Here is a 23,079-nt window from a genome sequence, read left to right as displayed (position 1 = left end):
ATATTATAAAACAGTCGTCTTCGCCTGTACTAAACCAGGGGTGTAAAGTACTTAAGTAAAAATACTTTAAAGTACTACTTAAGTCGTTTTGGGGGGTATCTGTACTTTACTTTACTATTTATATTTTTGGCAACTTTTACTTTTACTTCACTACATTCCTAAAGAAAATAATGTACTTTTTACTCCATACATTTTCCCTGACACCCAAAAGTACTCGTTACATTCTGAATGCTTAGCAGGACAGGAAAATGGTCCAATTCACACACTTATCAAGAGAACATCCCTGGTCATCCATACTGCCTCTGATCTGGCGGACTCACTAAACACAAATGGTTCATTTGTAGATGATGTCTGAGTGTTGGAGTGTGCCCCTGGCTATCTGTAGATAAAGAAAAACCAATAACATTGTGTCGTTTGGTTTGCTTAATATAAGCAATTTGAAATTATTTATACTTTTACTTTTGATACATAAGTATATTTTTGCAGTTACATTTACTTTTGATACTTAAGTATATTTAAAACCAAATACTTTCAGACTTTTACTCAAGTAGTATTTTACCAGGTGACTTTCACTTTTACTTGAGTCATTTTCTATTAAGGTATCTTTACTTTTACTCAAGTATGACAATTGGGTACTTTTTCCATCACTGTACTAAACAGCAGTGGGCCAGGTGTGTTCTGTGACTTTGCATGTCCTCACCAGTCTCCCTGTTGAGTCAACAGACATGGCAGCCCTAGCCTAGCATAGCCTAGCATAGCCTAGAATAGCCTAGCATAGCCTAGCATAGCCTAGCTGGTGAGTCAACATGGCAGCCCTAGCCTAGCATAGTCTAGCTGGTGAGTCAACATGGCAGCCCTAGTCTAGCTGGTGAGTCAACATGGCAGCCCTAGCCTAGCCTAGCTGGTGAGTCAACATGGCAGCCCTAGTCTAGTCTAGCTGGTGAGTCAACATGGCAGCCCTAGTCTAGTCTAGCTGGTGAGTCAACATGGCAGCCCTAGTCTAGTCTAGCTGGTGAGTCAACATGGCAGCCCTAGTCTAGTCTAGCTGGTGAGTCAACATGGCAGCCCTAGTCTAGTCTAGATGGTGAGTCAACATGGCAGCCCTAGCCTAGTCTAGCTGGTGAGTCAACATGGCAGCCCTAGTCTAGTCTAGCTGGTGAGTCAACATGGCAGCCCTAGTCTAGCTGGTGAGTCAACATGGCAGCCCTAGCCTAGACTAGCTGGTGAGTCAACATGGCAGCCCTAGTCTAGTCTAGCTGGTGAGTCAACATGGCAGCCCTAGTCTAGCTGGTGAGTCAACATGGCAGCCCTAGTCCAGTCTAGCTGGTGAGTCAACATGGCACCCCTAGCCTAGTCTAGCTGGTGAGTCAACATGGCAGCCCTAGCCTAGTCTAGCTGGTGGGTCAACATGGCAGCCCTAGTCTAGTCTAGCTGGTGAGTCAACATGGCAGCCCTAGTCTAGCTGGTGAGTCAACATGGCAGCCCTAGTCTAGTCTAGCTGGTGAGTCAACATGGCAGCCCTAGTCTAGTCTAGCTGGTGAGTCAACATGCAGCCCTAGTCTAGTCTAACTGGTGAGTCAACATGGCAGCCTTAGTCCAGTCTAGCTGGTGAGTCAACATGGCAGCACTAGTCTAGCTGGTGAGTCAACATGGCAGCCCTAGCCTAGTCTAGCTGGTGAGTCAACATGGCAGCCCTAACCTAGCCTAGTCTAGCTGGTGAGTCAACATGGCAGCCCTAGTCTAGTCTAGCTGGTGAGTCAACATGGCAGCCCTAGTCTAGCTGGTGAGTCAACATGGCAGCCCTAGTCTAGTCTAACTGGTGAGTCAACATGGCAGCCCTAGTCTAGCTGGTGAGTCAACATGGCAGCCCTAGTCTAGCTGGTGAGTCAACATGGCAGCCCTAGTCTAGCTGGTGAGTCAACATGGCAGCCCTAGTCTAGTCTAGCTGGTGAGCCAACATGGCAGCCCTAGTCTAGTCTAGCTGGTGAGCTACCATGGCAGCCCTAGTCTAGCCTAGTCTAGCTGGTGAGTCAACATGGCAGCCCTAGCCTAGTCTAGCTGGTGAGTCAACATGGCAGCCCTAGTCTAGTCTAGCTGGTCAGTCAACATGGCAGCCCTAGTCTAGTCTAGCTGGTGAGTCAACATGGCAGCCCTAGTCTAGTCTAGCTGGTGAGTCAACATGCAGCCCTAGTCTAGTCTAACTGGTGAGTCAACATGGCAGCCCTAGTCTAGCTGGTGAGTCAACATGGCAGCCCTAGTCTAGCTGGTGAGTCAACATGGCAGCCCTAGTCTAGCTGGTGAGTCAACATGGCAGCCCTAGTCTAGTCTAGCTGGTGAGCCAACATGGCAGCCCTAGTCTAGTCTAGCTGGTGAGCTACCATGGCAGCCCTAGTCTAGCCTAGCTGGTGAGTCAACATGGCAGCACTAGTCTAGCTGGTGAGTCAACATGGCAGCCCTAGTCTAGTCTAGCTGGTGAGTCAACATGGCAGCCCTAGTCTAGCTGGTGAGTCAACATGGCAGCCCTAGTCTAGTCTAGCTGGTGAGTCAACATGGCAGCCCTAGTCTAGTCTAGCTGGTGAGTCAACATGGCAGCCCTAGTCTAGTCTAGCTGGTGAGTCAACATGGCAGCCCTATTCTAGCTGGTCAGTCAACATGGCAGCCCTAGTCTAGTCTAGCTGGTGAGTCAACATGGCAGGCATAGTCTAGCTGGTGAGTCAACATGGCAGCCCTAGTCTAGTCTAGCTGGTGAGTCAACATGGCAGCCCTAGCCTAGCCTAGTCTAGCTGGTGAGTCAACATGGCAGCCCTAGTCTAGTCTAGCTTGTGAGTAAACATGGCAGCTCTAGTCTAGTCTAGCTGGTGAGTCAACATGGCAGCCCTAGTCTAGTCTAACTGGTGAGTCAACATGGCAGCCCTAGTCTAGTCTAGCTGGTGAGTCAACATGGCAGCCCTAGTCCAGTCTAGCTGGTGAGTCAACATGGCAGCACTAGTCTAGCTGGGGAGTCAACATGGCAGCCCTATCCTAGTCTAGCTGGTGAGTCAACATGGCAGCCCTAGCCTAGTCTAGCTGGTGAGTCAACATGGCAGCCCTAGTCTAGTCTAGCTGGTGAGTCAACATGGCAGCCCTAGCCTAGTCTAGCTGGTGAGTCAACATGGCAGCCCTAGTCTAGTCTAGCTGGTGAGTCAACATGGCAGCCCTAGTCCAGTCTAGCTGGTGAGTCAACATGGCAGTACTAGTCTAGTCTAGCTGGTGAGTCAACATGGCAGCCCTAGCCTAGTCTAGCTGGTGAATCAACATGGCAGCCCTAGTCTAGTCTAGCTGGTGAGTCAACATGGCAGCCCTAGTCTAGCTGGTGAGTCAACATGGCAGCCCTAGTCCAGTCTAGCTGGTGAGCCAACATGGCAGCCCTAGTCCAGTCTAGCTGGTGAGTCAACATGGCAGCACTAGTCTAGCTGGTGAGTCAACATGGCAGCCCTAGTCTAGTCTAGCTGGTGAGTCAACATGGCAGCCCTAGTCTAGCTGGTGAGTCAACATGGCAGCCCTAGTCTAGTCTAGCTGGTGAGTCAACATGGCAGCCCTAGTCTAGTCTAGCTGGTGAGTCAACATGGCAGCCCTAGTCTAGTCTAGCTGGTGAGTCAACATGGCAGCCCTAGTCTAGCTTGTGAGTCAACATGGCAGCCCTAGTCTAGTCTAGCTGGTGAGTCAACATGGCAGCCATAGTCTAGCTGGTGAGTCAACATGGCAGCCCTAGTCTAGTCTAGCTGGTGAGTCAACATGGCAGCCCTAGCCTAGCCTAGTCTAGCTGGTGAGTCAACATGGCAGCCCTAGTCTAGTCTAGCTGGTGAGTCAACATGGCAGCCCTAGTCTAGCTGGTGAGTCAACATGGCAGCCCTAGTCTAGTCTAGCTTGTGAGTCAACATGGCAGCCCTAGTCTAGTCTAGCTGGTGAGTCAACATGGCAGCCCTAGTCTAGCTGGTGAGTCAACATGGCAGCCCTAGTCCAGTCTAGCTGGTGAATCAACATGGCAGCCCTAGTCCAGTCTAGTTGGTGAGTCAACATGGCAGCCCTAGTCTAGTCTAGCTGGTGAGTCAACATGGCAGCCCTAGTCTAGCTGGTGAGTCAACATGGCAGCCCTAGTCTAGTCTAGCTGGTGAGTCAACATGGCAGCCCTAGTCTAGTCTAGCTGGTGAGTCAACATGGCAGCCCTAGTCTAGTCTAGCTGGTGAGTCAACATGGCAGCCCTAGTCTAGTCTAGTCTAGCTGGTGAGTCAACATGGCAGCCCTAGCCTAGCCTAGTCTAGCTGGTGAGTCAACATGGCAGCCCTAGTCTAGTCTAGCTGGTGAGTCAACATGGCAGCCCTAGTCTAGTCTAGCTGGTTAGTCAACATGGCACCCCTAGCCTAGTCTAGCTGGTGAGTCAACATGGCAGCCCTAGTCTAGTCTAGCTGGTGAGTCAACATGGCAGCCCTAGTCTAGTCTAGCTGGAGAGTCAACATGGCAGCCCTAGTCTAGCTGGTGAGTCAACATGGCAGCCCTAGCCTAGTCTAGCTGGTGAGTCAACATGGCAGCCCTAGTCTAGTCTTGCTGGTGAGTCAACATGGCAGCCCTAGCCTAGTCTAGCTGGTGAGTCAACATGGCAGCCCTAGTCTAGTCTAGTCTAGCTGGTGAGTCAACATGGCAGCCCTAGCCTGGTCTAGCTGGTGAGTCAACATGGCAGCCCTAGTCTAGTCTAGCTGGTGAGTCAACATGGCAGCCCTAGCCTAGCCTAGTCTAGCTGGTGAGTCAACATGGCAGCCCTAGTCTAGTCTAGCTGGTGAGTCAACATGGCAGCCCTAGTCTAGTCTAGCTGGTGAGTCAACATGGCAGCCCTAGTCTAGTCTAACTGGTGAGTCAACATGGCAGCCCTAGTCTAGTCTAGCTGGTGAGTCAACATGGCAGCCCTAGCCTAGCCTAGTCTAGCTGGTGAGTCAACATGGCAGCCCTAGTCTAGTCTAGCTGGTGAGTCAACATGGCAGCCCTAGTCTAGTCTAGCTGGTGAGTCAACATGGCAGCCCTAGTCTAGTCTAGCTGGTGAGTCAACATGGCAGCCCTAGTCTAGTCTAGCTGGTGAGTCAACATGGCAGCCCTAGTCTAGTCTAGCTGGTGAGTCAACATGGCAGCCCTAGTCTAGCTGGTGAGTCAACATGGCAGCCCTAGTCTAGTCTAGCTGTTGAGTCAACATGGCAGCCCTAGTCTAGTCTAGCTGGTGAGTCAACATGGCAGCCCTAGTCTAGCTGGTGAGTCAACATGGCAGCCCTAGTCCAGTCTAGCTGGTGAGTCAACATGGCAGCCCTAGTCCAGTCTAGCTGGTGAGTGAACATGGCAGCCCTAGTCTAGTCTAGCTGGTGAGTCAACATGGCAGCCCTAGTCTAGCTGGTGAGTCAACATGGCAGCCCTAGTCTAGTCTAGCTGGTGAGTCAACATGGCAGCCCTAGTCTAGTCTAGTCTAGCTGGTGAGTCAACATGGCAGCCCTAGTCTAGTCTAGCTGGTGAGTCAACATGGCAGCCCTAGTCTAGTCTAGCTGGTGAGTCAACATGGCAGCCCTAGTCTAGTCTAGCTGGTGAGTCAACATGGCAGCCCTAGCCTAGTCTAGCTGGTGAGTCAACATGGCAGCCCTAGTCTAGTCTAGCTGGTGAGTCAACATGGCAGCCCTAGTCTAGTCTAGCTGGTGAGTCAACATGGCAGCCCTAGTCTAGTCTAGCTGGTGAGTAAACATGGCAGCCCTAGTCTAGTCTAGCTGGTGAGTCAACATGGCAGCCCTAGTCTAGTCTAGCTGGTGAGTCAACATGGCAGCCCTAGTCTAGTCTAGCTGGTGAGTCAACATGGCAGCCCTAGTCTAGTCTAGTCTAGCTGGTGAGTCAACATGGCAGCCCTAGCCTAGCCTAGTCTAGCTGGTGAGTCAACATGGCAGCCCTAGTCTAGTCTAGCTGGTGAGTCAACATGGCAGCCCTAGTCTAGTCTAGCTGGTGAGTCAACATGGCAGCCCTAGTCTAGTCTAGCTGGTGAGTCAACATGGCAGCCCTAGTCTAGCTGGTGAGTCAACATGGCAGCCCTAACCTAGTCTAGCTGGTGAGTCAACATGGCAGCCCTAGTCTAGTCTAGCTGGTGAGTCAACATGGCAGCCCTAGTCTAGTCTAGCTGGTGAGTCAACATGGCAGCCCTAGTCTAGTCTAGCTGGTGAGTCAACATGGCAGCCCTAGTCTAGTCTAGCTGGTGAGTCAACATGGCAGCCCTAGTCTAGTCTAGCTGGTGAGTCAACATGGCAGCCCTAGTCTAGTCTAGTCTAGCTGGTGAGTCAACATGGCAGCCCTAGTCTAGTCTAGCTGGTGAGTCAACATGGCAGCCCTAGTCTAGTCTAGTCTAGCTGGTGAGTCAACATGGCAGCCCTAGTATAGTCTAGTCTAGCTGGTGAGTCAACATGGCAGCCCTAGTCTAGTCTAGCTGGTGAGTCAACATGGCAGCCCTAGTCTAGTCTAGCTGGTGAGTCAACATGGCAGCCCTATTCTAGTCTAGCTGGTGAGTCAACATGGCAGCCCTAGCCTAGTCTAGCTGGTGAGTCAACATGGCAGCCCTAGTCTAGTCTAGCTGGTGAGTCAACATGGCAGCCCTAGTCTAGTCTAGCTGGTGAGTCAACATGACAGCCCTAGCCTAGTCTAGCTGGTGAGTCAACATGGCAGCCCTAGTCTAGCTCGCTTGCTGCCAGCTGTTTGTATTTGGCTATATCTAAAAGGGGCATCAGCTCATTTGTAATTTGCTCCTGAATAATTCATGTCCGTGTGTTTTGTTGTTTACCAACATGTCTCATGCTGTGCTCCTGGGAGAGAGAGAGAGAGACAGAGAGAGACAGAGAGAGACAGAGTGAGAGACAGAGAGCGAGAAAGAGAGAGAGACAGACATGCCCTTGCTGAAGTAAGAGCGATTAACCTTGAGTTTGTTTTGAACGCTTTCATAATTTGAGTGCAAAGTTGACAACCGAAAGAGGCAAAGTGTTTTGTAACGCGTTGCGGGAGTGGAGGAAAAACAAGTTTCCAGACCCCAAGTTAAACACTTGAAATAGCCCAGATTGTTCGTGTTGTTACTCATCTGCTGTGCATTAACAGAGAAACAAATTAAATGAATCTGGACTGAAAGCAATATGAATGTATCTGCTTTCACAGAGCTGCAATACAGTTTGTCTCTTTGACAGTGGCTGCCATCAGCTGAGACTTGTTACTGCAGTCATCAGGGAGGATCTTGCAGGTCCGAAGTTCATCGTCTGTGTGGCAGTTCCATTCTCAATGCCCAAATAGCATCCTTCATTTTTGCTGTAATTCTAAATACTTTTCTGTCTAGCTTTAAGCCTCTAAAGCAAGTCAACTTCCCTTCTCCCCTCCCTTCACACACTCAGACCAAAACCTTCTATCTCAAAGAAGGCCTTAGGTAAATATGGAGCAACCACTGTAAACCTCGGCTAAATGCATTTGATTTAGTGGGTCTCTCCCTTGCCGCATTGATTTGTTTGAGTCTTTCATCCGTTCTACTCTGAGGGCGGCTTTTGTTCGGCTCGGAGGGGCCCTGTGTTTTTATATATCTTTATTGGCTTCCAGACACTATGCTTCTGACAACCCTGTTTGTCTTTGGGGGGTTTCATGGGCCAGCGTAGCCATTGCCCTTCATATCGCCATACCAAATGAGCTGTAGCAATGGCCACTGAGGGAACAGTTAGCCCGATTATTTGTGTGTGTGTGTGTGTGTGTGTGTGTGTGTGTGTGTGTGTGTGTGTGTGTGTGTGTGTGTGTGTGTGTGTGTGTGTGTGTGTGTGTGTGTGTGTGTGTGTGTGTGTGTGTGTGTGTGTGTGTGCATGTGTGTGTAAGTAAGTCCAGCATGGTGTGAAATCCACTGTATGTTAACTGGCTACTTAGAAGGTATTATTTTTTTTTAAGCACTGTATCACAACTAATTCAAGCCAGTCTGATTTACTGTATCCTCATAACCAACTATTAGGGTATAAAATCTTTATTCTAAACTACACGCTCAACATAGGATCTTTACACATTGTTGATTTTCCTCAGAGCTCTCCTTCCTGTAATTCCTCATCACTCTCTCTTGCCATTTCATGTATAATTTCTGACGGGACAATGGTCTCATCTGCATAAGCTTCATCCATCTCAGTAGTTGGCTCAGTGAACAACTAGAGGTCAAGGCTGACAGTTTAATGCATTTTGACCCTCCCGGCCCCAGCTTCCATACTGCGTTTCAATTAATCAGCCAGTCACAAGGATTACCCAGCATTCCACTATGGCCGTAGGGCGGTGAGGGGAGGAAAGTGACCTGATTCATTCCCCTCTCATTTGTGCAATAATTAAAAGCGGTCGGAATGTCCTTAATTGTCCCGCTTCGCCACTCATCAATCTCAACATGTTTTACCCTGGGGGTTGGAGATAGCGCTTTGTAAAGTAAACCTGTAGGGAAGGGTATCTACCTTTTGAAAAAGAGAGTATGTGTGGTGTGTGACTGAAGAAGTTAGAGTTATAATGAAGGGTTGGTTAAAGGAAGGGAAGAAAAGTTCATTTATGGATTTACAGTAGTGACTAGTTATGATCATAGTTGAAAACATCACATAGGCAGGAAGCCTCTGAAGCAGGAGAAACAACATTGTAACTCTGCTGTGAGAAACTGAGATTGATATATATATGACAGAGTATTTTTTGACATCACATAGTTAATGTTGATTCCTGATCTAAGTAAATCAATCAAAATGTTCAGCCTTGATGCACATGCACGTACTGTACACACATATACGCAAGCGTGTAATAAAAAATAATACCTTCTAAGTAGCCAGTTAACATACAATGAATTTCACACCACGCTGGACTTTCTTACACACACACACGCACACGCACACACAGTCCCATTCAAAATTATATTTTCCCTAACCCCTAACCCTAACCGTAACCCCTAACCCTAACCCAAAAACCTAACCTGAACCCTAACCCTAAATCTAACCCTAGCCCTAAACCTAACCCTAGCTCCTAACCCTAACCCTAAACCTAGCTCCTAACCCTAACCCTAAAACTAACCATATCTCCTAACCCTTACCCTAAACCTAATTCTAACCCTAACACTAATTCTAACCTTAACCCTAAACCCCCTAGAAATAGCATTTGACCTTGTGGGGACTAACCACATTTCCTCAGTTGGTCAAATTTTTGTTTGTTTACTATTCTTGTGGGGACTGACTGGCTTAATGGTGAATTATTGAATAGATAGAACCAGTCTTTTTATAGCTTCCACTGACGCAGCACTGATGTCAGAGACACTCAGGAATACCTTTTACATGGGGAAGGTTTACACCTGTTATTTTGTAGAGGGTATAAAACATAAAAGGAGTAACAAAAGCTAATCACAGGTAAATTAAAGATAAGATGTCTTGGTAAAGTGTAATTAGAGATTAGACAGTCTTTTATGCCAAAATTAGCAGACTTGCCAATGAGCGAGTATGTGTGATTCTGTGCATGCGTTTGTATCTGTGAGGGTGTGTGCTAGAGAGAGAGAGAGAGAGAGAGAGAGAGAGAGAGAGAGAGAGAGAGAGAGAGAGAGAGAGAGAGAGAGAGAGAGAGAGAGAGAGAGAGAGAGAGAGAGAGAGAGAGAGAGAGAGAGAGAGAGAGAGAGAGAGAGAGAATGATACACCTGTAAGAGATAAAGCAGTCTAAGTCTCTCTTGGCCTGTACCACTGTTGAATCATCATTATATACTGTATAACAAAAGGTGACCATAATCACAAAAGCTTCCCCCTGTCTGTTTTCTCTGCTGACCTTAAGCATGCCCATGGCCTTATCAAAGGAGCACTGAACTCCTATTGGACCCCAATTGGAATTGCTAAACCTGACCTTCAAGGAGACATTTAAAAAATGGATGAAGATTGCATTTTTTTCCCAGCGGCGCTTTGTACCTCTTCTGTCACGCCGCAGGGAAACGTGTCGGCCTCCAAACTCCTCTTCTGAAATAAATGGACGCCAAGCAACAGTTATGAATGGAGCACCTAGGCCACCATAACGGATAACCTAACGTAACAGGTGTGAGAGAAACAGCTGAGCGGAGTTCCCACATCCAGTTTTCAGCGGAAAAGAAAGCTAGTTTCTCTTACACCTGCTACGGAACATCCGGTTGTTGGCAACTCCGCTAAGGCTATCATAATGGTACATTTCACTGGCTGACTTTATCCTTTATCCTGTTTCGTCATCTGACAATGTGATTGGCTTATCATAGTGATTGGCATATGCTGATAGGATGCAGAATGCCTGGATGTTGTGGTTGTATGCATCAAGCTGTACTGTATTGGAATGGATCACATGTTGACTGTAGTATGACATTGATGAGAAACAACATGCCCCGAGTCCTATTCAATCAAACTTGCTTTCCAGCATTTAGGTAAAACAACACTGACACCTCACATCAAGACAATGTGCTTGCATTAATGTTGACATACAGTGATCAAACCCCATTCTTTCTCACAGCACTGGGCTGTCATTTTTAACCAGGAAACTCCTGACGCTATTGACTTAATACACCCGTTACTATATCACATTAATAGAAATATATCACTTTCAAAATGTTTGATCATTTGTAGAGGCAACTGTGACATAAATCCCTGTTTTGAAACACTTTAAACTGTAAAGAATATGCAAAGATAGTTATTTTGCGATTGTACATATGGCCTTGTATTATGTACAGTAACATGAAGACATTAAGTATATTGAACTAATGAGATGGGAATGTTTACTATTGGAGTTATTTTCATTGATTGATTCACTCTCCCCGTCTATAGCATGTATACGTCGAGCATGTTGCGTCAGAGGAAGTTATAAAACAAAACTGCTCAATAAAATACTTAATTAAAAAAATACTATTTGATGAGCCACTACGAATCCAGTCAGGTCAAGTGTGTGTGTGTTTGTACGTGTGTGTGTGTGTGTGTGTTTGTACGTGTGTGTGTGTGTGTGTGTGTGTGTGTGTGTGTATGTGTGTATGTGTGTACCTATCATGTGTACGAGTGTATGTGTTTGGCCAAGTACAATCCATATAGTAGCATCCCACTAGGATTACCCTTAAGTATTTGTACCAAGTAAGCCCCATTAAACCCAAGTTTTATCATAATGCATTCCTGGAATAAAGAATAGGACAACAAAAGACAATAATTCTAATCCGGAGTTAACAGAATAATTATCTTAAGAGGCTTGTGTGGTTTTTGGTTGCTGAACTCTTTTCTATGGCTGAAAGAGCTTTAGATCAACTCGGGGTTTAAGACCACAACATTACCCATGAGTTGAAGTCTTAATTCTGTTTATTATGTAATGGGAAGATCCTTCCTGATCAACTATATCAGGCTTCAGCCAATGTTTTGGTGCATTGTGGGTCTTTTAGAAGGGATCAGCGAATGAGAGAAATAAAATATATTTAAAATACTAGGAGAGCATTTCAGTTCATGCATGGGAAAACTTTGGAGAACATGTGAGATTGGACTTTTCAACTTTCACTCTGATATGGTGCTTATGTAGCAGGTGGATTCATATTAGCATTGCTACTGCCTTCTTGAAGCAGTGTCATCCCCTGGCCATGGTTTTGGTAGGCTAGTGGTTAATGATTAGCATGCTAGCTAGCTTATGGAGTATGTTGTGGAATTGCATTGTCTTCCGTCAGATGGCGTCATTCTAACGCGACACGCCCTATCAAATCAAATCAAATGTGTCACATGTTTCGTAAACAACAGGTGTAGACTAACAGTGAAATGCTTCCCAACAATGCAGAGAGAAAAACAAAAGATATAATAACACAAGGAATAAATACACAATGAGTAACGATAACTTGGCTATATACATGGGGAACCAGTACCGAGTCAAGGTATGAGGTAATTGAGGTAGATACTGTATGTACATATACAGTGGGGGGAAAAAAGTATTTAGTCAGCCACCAATTGTGCAAGTTCTCCCACTTAAAAATATGAGAGAGGCCTGTAATTTTCATCATAGGTACACGTCAACTATGACAAACAAATTGAGAATTTATTTTCCAGAAAATCACATTGTAGGATTTTTAATGAATTTATTTGCAAATTATGGTGGAAAATAAGTATTTGGTCACCTACAAACAAGCAAGATTTCTGGCTCTCACAGACCTGTAACTTCTTCTTTAAGAGGCTCCTCTGTATCAGTATAAAAGACACCTGTCCACAACCTCAAACAGTCACACTCCAAACTCCACTATGGCCAAGACCAAAGAGCTGTCAAAGGACACCAGAAACAAAATTGTAGACCTGCACCAGGCTGGGAAGACTGAATCTGCAATAGGTAAGCAGCTTGGTTTGAAGAAATCAACTGTGGGAGCAATTATTAGGAAATGGAAGACATACAAGACCACTGATAATCTCCCTCGATCTGGGGCTCCACTAAAGATCTCACCCCGTGGGGTTAAAATGATCACAAGAACGGTGAGCAAAAATCCAAGAACCACACGGGGGGACCTAGTGAATGACCTGCAGAGAGCTGGGACCAAAGTAACAAAGCCTACCATCAGTAACACACTACGCCGCCAGGGACTCAAATCCTGCTGTGCAGACGTGTCCCCCTGCTTAAGACAGTACATGTCCAGGCCCGTCTGAAGTTTGCTAGAGTGCATTTGGATGATCCAGAAGAGGATTGGGAGAATGTCATATGGTCAGATGAAACCAAAATAGAACTTTTTGGTAAAAACTCAACTCGTCGTGTTTGGAGGACAAAGAATGCTGAGTTGCATCCAAAGAACACCATACCTACTGTGAAGCATGGGGGTGGAAACATCATGCTTTGGGGCTGTTTTTCTGCAAAGGGACCAGGACGACTGATCCGTGTAAAGGAAAGAATGAATGGGGCCATGTATCGTGAGATTTTGAGTGAAAACCTCCTTCCATCAGCAAGGGCATTGAAGATGAAACGTGGCTGGGTCTTTCAGCATGACAATGATCCCAAACACACCGCCCAGGCAACGAAGGAGTGGCTTCGTAAGAAGCATTTCAAGGTCCTGGAGTGGCCTAGCCAGTCTGCAGATCTCAACCCCATAGAAAATCTTTGGAGGGAGTTGAAAGTCCGTGTTGCCCAGCGGCAGCCCCAAAACATCACTGCTCTAGAGGAGATCTGCATGGAGGAATGGGCCAAAATACCAGCAACAGTGTGTGAAAACCTTGTGAAGACTTACAGAAAACGTTTGACCTGTGTCATTGCCAACAAAGGGTATATAACAAAGTATTGAGAAACTTTTGTTATTGACCAAATACTTATTTTCCACCATAATTTGCAAATAAATTCATTAAAAATCCTACAATGTGATTTTCTGGATTTTTTCCCCACATTTTGTCTGTCATAGTTGACGTGTAAAATTACAGGCCTCTCTCATCTTTTTAAGTGGGAGAACTTGCACAATTGGTGGCTGACTAAATACTTTTTTTCCCCACTGTAGGTAGGGATAAAGTGACTAGGCAACAGGATAGATAATAAACAGTAGCAGGAGCGGAGCGAACGTGATGAGACAAAAAGGGTCAATGCAGATAATCCGGGTAGCTATTGGTTAACTATTTAAATAACTATTTAGCAGTCTTATGGATTGAGTGTAGAGGCTGTTCAGGGTCCTGTTGGTTCCAGACTTCGTGCATCGGTACCACTTGCCATGCGGTAGCAGAGAGAACAGTCTATGACTTGGGTGGCAGGAGTCTTTGACAATTTCTAGGGCCTTCCTCTGACACCGCCTGGTATAGAGGTCCTAGATGGCAGGGAGGTCGGCCCGAGTGATGTACTGGGCCGTACGCACTACCCTCTGTAGCGCCTTGCGGTCGGATGCCAAGCAGTTGCCATACCAAGCGGTGATGCAGCCAGTCAAGAAGCTCTCAATGGTGCAGCTGTAGAACATTTTGAGGATCTGAGGGCCCATGCCGAATCCTTTCATCCTCCTGGGCGTGACACAATGGTGGAATTGTGGCATGAGTTCGAATCCCGGGTCTGACATGGCAGTTTAATTTAGACAAAACACTGTCCATAGGCAAACAATACCACTAATTTAAAGCCAATATCGAAATATTTATATGATCAAGCAGATCAGATTAAACTACAGCCTGAATAATTATATTATGCACATGAAATTGAATCTACCTGAATTCATTATTTGTGTGACAGAAATACTGTGCCTAGCAATCACTTGACTGGATAGCCACTTATTCTGACAACAGACTGATCACAGTGTTCATGTGAATTTGATTGCAAGAGGCCGACCTTGACGCCATTTGTTAGTTTGCTTGCTTGTTTTTCTCCCATTAATTTCCCAGGGAACCCAGGAATAGATTCACAAGATCCACAGATTAGCTACTGAGGAAATTTGGAATAATAAAACCCCCTTTTAGTATTTCCCACCACTTGTGATTGCAGTAAATTAGAGTATCACATTTTAATTATCCTCATATTTGTCTATGCAGTCCCAGAATCATTTCTCCATATTTGCTTGAGCAATTATCATCCACATCAGATATGATGCGAGATTTGTATCATTAGAAAATATATATGCTGTCAGAAAAATAAGCTTTTGACATGTTCTGTACTATGTACTATCATGATGTTAATAGAATCGTGAATGAAATCCACAAAAAGTTTAACACGGCTAATGATACTGAGAATGAAAGCGAAATAGAGAAATAGAGGGAGAGGGAGAGAGAGAGAGAGAGAGAGAGAGAGAGAGAGAGAGAGAGAGAGAGAGAGAGAGAGAGACTAACCATTAGTACATCCTCCATGTAGTTGGCCTAGACTCAGGGTTGTGGGATTAGAGTCATAGAGATACCTCAGGTTTCCAGCTGTGAAGAGTATAAAACTACAGCCCTGGTCACTGGACACCCCGCAGATTCGTCCTGAATAACACAGTGCCACTGACGAGGCCCACTACCAAGGACTGTGGACTCTCCTTCTCCATGGCCGACGTGATTAAGACATTTAAGTATGTTAACCCCCGCAAGGCTGCCGGCCCAGACCGCATCCCTAGCCGCGTCCTCAGAGCATGCGCAGACCAGCTGGCTGGTGTGTTTATGGACATATTCAATCTCTCCCTTTCCCAGTCTGCTGTTCCCACATGCTTCAAGATGGCCACCATTGTTCCTGTACCCAAGAAAGCAAAGGTAACTAAACTAAATGACTATCGCCATGTAGCACTCACCCCTGTCATCATGAAGTGCTTTGAGAGACTAGTCAAGGATCATATCACCTCTACCTTACCTGTCACCCTAGACCCACTTCAATTTGCTTACCGCCCCAATAGATCCACAGACGATGCAATTGCCATCACACTGCACACTGCCCTATCCCATCTGGACAAGAGGAATATCTATGTAAGAATTCTGTTCATTGACTATAGCTTAGCGTTCAACACCATAGTACCCTCCAAGCTCATCATTAAGCTCAAGGCCCTGGGTCTGAACCCCGCCCTGTGCAACTGGGTCCTGGACTTCCTGACGGGCCGCCCCCAGGTGGTGAAGGTAGGAAACAACATCTCCACTTCGCTGATCCTCAACACCACAAGGGTGCATGCTCAGCCCCCTCCTGTACACCCTGTTCACCCATGACTGCGTGGCCAAGCACGCCTCCAACTCAATCATCAAGTTTGCAGACGACACAACAGTAGTAGGCTTGATTACCAACAATGACGAGACCACCTACAGGGAGGAGGTGAGGGCTCTGGGAGTGTGGTGCCAGGAAAATAACCTCTCACTCAACATCAACAAAACAAAGGAGATGATCGTGGACTTCAGGACCGCAGTGGAGAAGGTGGAAAGCTTCAAGTTCCTTGGCGTACACATCACCGACAAACTGAAATGGTCCACCCACGCAGACAGTGTGGTGAAGAAGGCATAACAGAGCCTCTTCAACCTCAGGAGACTGAAGAAATTCGGCTTAGCACCTAAAACCCTCACAAACTTTTACAGATGCACAATTGAGAGCATCCTGTCGGGCTGTATCACCGCCTGGTACGGCAACTTCACCACCCACAACCGCAGGGCTCTCCAGAGGGTGGTGCGGTCTGCTGAACGCATTACCGGGGGCAAACTACCCGCCCTCCAAGACACATACAGCACCCGATGTCACAGGAAGGCCAAAAAGATCATCAAGGACATCAACCACCCGAGCCACTGCCTGTTCACCCCGATATCCTCCAGACGACGAGGTCAGTACCGGTGCATCAAAGCTGGGACCGAGAGAATGAAAATCAGCTTCTATCTCAAGGCCATCAGACTGTTAAATAGCCATCACTAGCACATTAGAGGCTGCTGCTGCCTATTGAAATCAGTGGCCACTTTAAGAAATGGAACACTAGTCATTTTAATAATGTTTACATATCTTGCACTACTCATCTCATATGTATATACTGCATTCTATTCTATAATATTCTTCTGTATCTTAGTCCATGCCGCTCTGTCATTGCTTGTCCATATATGTATATATTCTTAAATCCCATTCCTTACTAGATGTGTGTGTATTGGGAATATGTTGTGAAATTGTTAGATATTACTTGTTAGATATTACTGCACTGTCGGAGCTAGAAGCACAAGCATTTCGCTACACCCGCTATAACATCTGCTAAACACGTGTATGTGACAAATAACATTTGATTAGATTTGATTAGATTTTAGGCCTAGGGTTGATATTATGGCACATGTACGGGTGAGTCTGTGCACTTCAGCCTTGGTCCTGGTTGACCTTGGGATGTATCGCCACCACCAAGTTTCTCTGTAATTTTCAATAATTATGTCACGCCCTGGCTCTGGGGACACTTGTATGTTGAGCCAGGGTGTGAGTTTCCTTTGGGTATTCTGGTTGTTGAATTTCTATGTTGGCCAGAGTGGTTCTCAATCAGAGGCAACGAGTGTCAACTGTTGCTGGTTGTCTCTGATTGGGAACCACATTTAGACAGGCTGTTTTCCCACAGTGGTTGTGGGATCTTGTTCCTTTTGGTTTGTACCGTAGGACTGCACGTATCGTTTGTTGTTTTGTTCGGGTGATTACTCTATTAAATAAAATATGTTCACCTTCAACGCTGCGCCTTGGTCCTCCTCCTTCAACGATCGTGACAAATTAATATTTGTGTTGTGTTTCTATTGCCCTATCTATCTCAGGCAGTCAAACACCTCACCTATCTCCATCCCTCCCTCGCTCTCAACCTTGTTTTCTCTCAAATGTATGGATTCAATTATTTGCATTTGAACATACCTTTACTAGTATTTAAATTTTTCTCCCATGAACATATCCTAAAATGACCCTCTACGGTATATTATTGATGCCAGAATACTGGTGGGTCACTGGATTACGTGTGCACCGGCTGGTTACAGGGACAATCTGTTATGGCAGATTTTGTACGTAGTATGCACATTTTTGGGTCCATGTGCTTTTTTTTAACAACATGATTCAAAACTTGATTTATAATAAACTGTAATTCAAATATGGATTCTTGTGACATGGAAAGAATGCTGTTTTGCCCTACCCAGTAGCATCTGCTTACTCATTGAATACAGCCCAGTGTGTACTAAACTCAAACGGAGACCCATCCGTGATGCTTGATAAGCCAACAGCTCTTGTAAGACATTATCTACCATAATGTAAGTGTAATTTGTGTGTGTGAGAGAGAGAGTGAGGATCAGAAATAGAACAATACTTTGGGCATGTTGTTCCTCTCACCCATCAATTCATACTAAAAGGCAGACGGGTAGAGAGGGATCTGTGTTTTATTAACTCATAAGCAGACCATTGGAAAAAGCAATTTCACGCTAGAGAAAACAACGCAGGAATTCAGCATTGTCCCTCCCGATTCATCGGGCTTTTTCTATAAAACAAAAGAGGAGCAGGTAAGGAAATGAATTACCTGCCTGATATGCAAATGTGTCAGCCAGCACAACAATGGGGAGGTTAACGCGGGCTAACAAACTTGGCAGCAGATCACAACGGACAGCAGAGGATTCTGGGAAGAAGCAGAGAGAAATAATATTACGGAGCAGAATACACCCCTAAATCTCCCACAGATGAAAAATCCAACGGAGCGAATTTATCTCTGTTTCCTAAAACATCGCTTAAGGAAACAGATGCTAAATTATAAGGTGCTGTTAGTTTACATAGTTATAAGTTGTAAGCTGAAGTGATTATAATGTTTGTTAGTGGGTTTTATACCGCATTATAAACTGGGTGGTTCGAGCCCTGAATGCTGATTGGCTGACAGCAATAAGGCACCTCAGGGGTTTGCGTTGCGTCGTGCCTAAGAACAGCCCTTAGCCGTGGTATATTGGCCATATACCACACCCCTCGTGCCTTATTGCTTAACGGTATAATGGTGCTAATATACATACAATATTGGGACTTTTAAAACATTGTGCCAAACCTCAACTACCTCAACTAGCCGGTGCCCCCGCACATTGACTCTGCAACGGTACCCCCCTGTATATATAGCCTCCCTACTGTCACTTTATTTTACTTCTGCTCTTTTTTCTCTCAACACTTTTTTTTGTTGTTGTTTTATTTTTACTTTTTTTGTAAAAAATTAATGCACTGTTGGTTAAGGGCTGTAAGTAAGCATTTCAATCTCAATCAAGCGCAATTAAGTATTTGAAAGAAAATAAATACTATTTGAACCCATGTCAAATTAGCATCTATGACTGAATGCCCAAACATTGCATAGCAGTTCGATTCAGACCATACCGTTGCAGAGACTTTGATGACCGCTTTACTAATCAATTGAAACAGACATCAATGTTGTCACTGCATTTCAGCCTTCGCATATAAAGTTATCAGCTCTTTTGATCTGTGGCTCTTTTAATGTCGACCGAGCTGTCCCTTTTCCTGTCCTCATTGATCTAAATGCTTTTGTGCGGACAGATTTGGATGGGGGTTTGATCTCAGACAGAGCGATTCCAACCGTCTGTGACCAACTGTCTTCTCTGATAGTCAGCTTGCTTTGATATGGGTTTGGAACAGGCTAATCATTTTGATGATTGGGTTTTTACTCTTCACGTGGAGTTCTGTCTAATTTTGTTGTATTTCTAATGTGCTTCTTATTCAGATCAACATAATCAAAAGGAAGTATTCAAATTCAACAACACTGCATTTAAGCATGTATCATCAGTCTGTGGTACATAGCCATCAACTTACGTAATGGCTCAAGAGAACATCAAACAACCTTACAAAAGACCTAGCCTTGGAAATGTGGATATAACCCAAACCCACTCTATGGTAGACTGTCTTGTTATGGTGAATATTTAAAAGAGCCCCCTTAACTTTGGTGAAGTTGTTTGTTATAGCTGATCACCCCACTATAATCATATGTGAAATGAAAGAGAGAGAGCAGAAGCCTCACATAAAGTAATTGGCCACAGTCCTGTAATTGATAATGTTCTGCTGCATTGTGAACAAAGTCATCCAGTCATGAGAATGTTTGTAGGCCAACAGTCCTTCATTAGGATGTCAAATAGACAGACATTACATGGTAATTATAGGGATGGGTATTGGATTCTTTACTAGTAATCCTTGGAAATGTGGCGAAATAAGAAAAGAGCTCAAATTGACTTGGCCTTTTAGTATAACAAATTAGAATGTCATTGCAGTTTGCTCTAAAATGAGCTTTTCCACCCGGGAGACAACTTAGTAATCATTTAGACAGCTTGTGCTTTATTCCTCTGACCAATGGCTAAAATAGAATTACTCTAATTGAAAATGAAAGAGAAAGTAAAATGTCTGTCATTTTAACATTTACATTTGAAATGACTTGGCATATTGCTGCAGATTGCTTCAGCATTTAGAAAGACATTCCTTGATATTTTAACCATCTACCAAAAGGTTTGTTTGGTAAAGAGAATTAAAACACTAACAAGTCAAACTGAATGATCTGGCTGCTACCTTACAACAAATGCTATTAGTAGCAGATGTGAGCTAGTGGCTAGTGAGCGCTATTAGCCGTCCTCTTGAGACCTAAAGTAGCATCACCCTCACCCAACCAAGACCATGGTTTTGGTATAGGGTAATAGTTAGCATGCTAGCTTCAGGAGAACATTGTGTTATTGTGGAAATGGGATCGAATACCGGGTCAGCCGTATAGGAATGGTGTACAGTACCAGTCAAATGTTTGGACACATCTACTCATTCCAGGGTTTTTCTTTATTTTTACTATTTTCTACATTGTTAGAATAATAGTGAAGACATCAAAACTATGAAATAACACATATGGAATCATGTAGTACCCATTTCTTTTTTAAACAAATCCAAATATTTGTTATATTTTAGATTCTTCAAATAGCCTTTGCCTTGATGACAGCTTTGCACATCTTGGCATTCTCTCAACCAGCTTAACCTGGAATATTTTTCCAACAGTCTTGAAGGAGTTCCCACATATGCTGAGCACTTGTTGTCTGCTTTTCCTTCACTCTGCGGTCCGACTCATCCGAAACCATCTCAATTTGGTTGAGATCAGGGGATTGTGGAGGCCAGGTCATCTGATGCAAAACTCCATCACTCTTCTTGGTAAAATAGCCCTTACACAGCCTGGAGGTGTGTTGGGTCATTGTCCTATTGAAAAACAAATGATAGTCCCACTAAGCCCAAACCAGATGGGATGGTGCATCGCTGCAGAATGCTGTGGTAGCCATGCTGGTTAAGTGTGCCTTGAATTCTAAATAAATCACAGACAGTGTCACCAGCAAAGCACCCCCACACCATAACACCTCCTCCTCCATGCTTTACGGTGGGAACTACACATGCAGAGATCATCCGCTTACCAACACCGCGTCTCACAAAGACACGGCAGTTGGAACCAAAAATCTCCAATTTGGACTCCAGACCAAAGGACACATTTCCACCGGTCTAATGTCCATTGCTCGTGTTTCTTGGCCCAAGCAAGTCTTGTTATTGGTGTCCTTTAATAGTGGTTTCTTTGCAGCAATTCGATCATGAAGGCCTGATTCACACAGTCTCCTCTGAACAGTTGATGTTGAGATGTATCTGTAACTTGAACTTTGTGAAGCATTTATTTGGGCTGCAAAAGGCTTGTAACTCTAATTAACTTATCGTCTGCAGCAGAGGTTGCTCTGGATCTTCCTTTTCTGTGGCGGTCATGAGAGTCAGTTTCATCATAGCGCTTGATGGTTTTTGCAACTGCACTGATCTTCATGTCTTAAAGTAATGATGGACTGTAATTTCTCTTTGCTTATTTGAGCTGATTGTGCCTTAATATGGACTTGGTCTTTTACCAAATAGGGCTATCTTCTGTATACCCCCCCCCCCCCCCCTTACTTTGCCACAACACAACTGATTGGCTCAAACACATTAAGAAGGAAAGAAATTCCACAAATGAATGTTTAAGAAGGCACACCTGTTAATTGAAATGCATTCCAGGTGACTACATCATGAAGCTGGTTGAGAAAATGCCAAGAGTGTGCAAAGCTGTCATCAAGGCAAAGGATGTCTATTTGAAGAATCTCAAATATAAAATATAATTTGATTTGTTTAACACTTTTTTGGTTACTTCATGATTCCATATGTATTATTTCATAGTTTTGATGTCTTCATTATTATTCTAAAATGTAGAAAATAATAAAAATAAAGAAAAACCCTTGAATGAGTAGGTGTACACTGGTTGTGTATGTACATTTTTGAATTCCCCCACATACAGTGGGGAGAACAAGTATTTGATACACTGCCGATTTTGCAGGTTTTCCTACTTACAAAGCATGTAGAGGTCTGTAATTTTTAGCATAGGTACACTTCAACTGTGAGAGACGGAATCTAAAACAAAAATCCTGAAAATAACATTGTATGATTTTTAAGTAATTAATTTGCATTTTATTGCATGACATAAGTATTTGATCACCTACCAACCAGTAAGAATTCCGGCTCTCACAGACCTGTTAGTTTTTCTTTAAGAAGCACTCCTGTTCTCCACTCATTACCTGTATTAACTGCACCTGTTTGAACTCGTTAACTGTATAAAAGACACCTGTCCACACACCCAATCAAACAGACTCCAACCTCTCCACAATGGCCAAGACCAGAGAGCTGTGTAAGGACATCAGGGATACAATTGTAGACCTGTACAAGGCTGGGATGGGCTACAGGACAATAGGCAAGCAGCTTGGTGAGAAGGCAACAACTGTTGGTGCAATTATTATGTTGTGTCAATTCCTGACTACAAGCTATACCGAGCACTCAAGCCTGAATCCATCCAGGGTGCTCAAAGCACTCCCAACCTGCAGGGGGCAACCATGCAACCGGAGCTGTTGAAACCAACCACCAGGAAGTGCTCTGGGGACCATATTATCCTGCGCACCCACAAGCAGTGCATGTGCATGGCATCGAAATGTTTGGTAAAAGCTTACTTGGCTCTCACTCATTCCTGAGAAGAGATACCAATGACCACAGCTCCTGATCATCCAAAGACGCAACTGGTAGGACAGAATGTGTTGTGAATTCATGCTTCTATATGCCCTTTTGGTTTGGTTGTAACATACAATGCAATTATTAATTAAATTAAATAGTGAAGACTTCATTATGTGAACGTAGAACTTGACAGTAACCTTACTATAATCATGTGTATTGTTAAATGTTTAATTAGGATATTGATATTTAATTATTAACTTGCAATGATCCTAGGTTAATCTAAATGATGAAATGATTGTTTGGTTAGGTTTGAGGATTCAGTAACATTAGTTTATGCTTATTTTTGAGAAATTGGAATTGAGAGTTATTTGTAACTAATCCATGGGTTTTTGTTTGTGTGTTTGAAGGTTATCAACCTATTCTGTTCTATCTTTATGACAATAAAAAATCATAAAGTGAACAGTTTTGAGTTGTCCTTTGCGTTCATCAAGGATAAAGCCGTTTTCAAGTTTGGGCAGAGCTGTGGTCAGCCAGAAATCACGCAGAACTTGACAGTTGATAACCAGCGTGGCAGTGAGGACGAGGATCAAAGGGCTGAAGTCAAGCTGTCGACGCAAAGGAAGAATTGCCTGTAAAACTCTACAC

The sequence above is a fragment of the Coregonus lavaretus genome (genome assembly GCF_964263955.1).
Source record: "Coregonus lavaretus genome assembly, chromosome: 34".
NCBI lineage: Eukaryota > Metazoa > Chordata > Actinopteri > Salmoniformes > Salmonidae > Coregonus > Coregonus lavaretus.
This window is presented reverse-complemented; position numbering follows the sequence as displayed.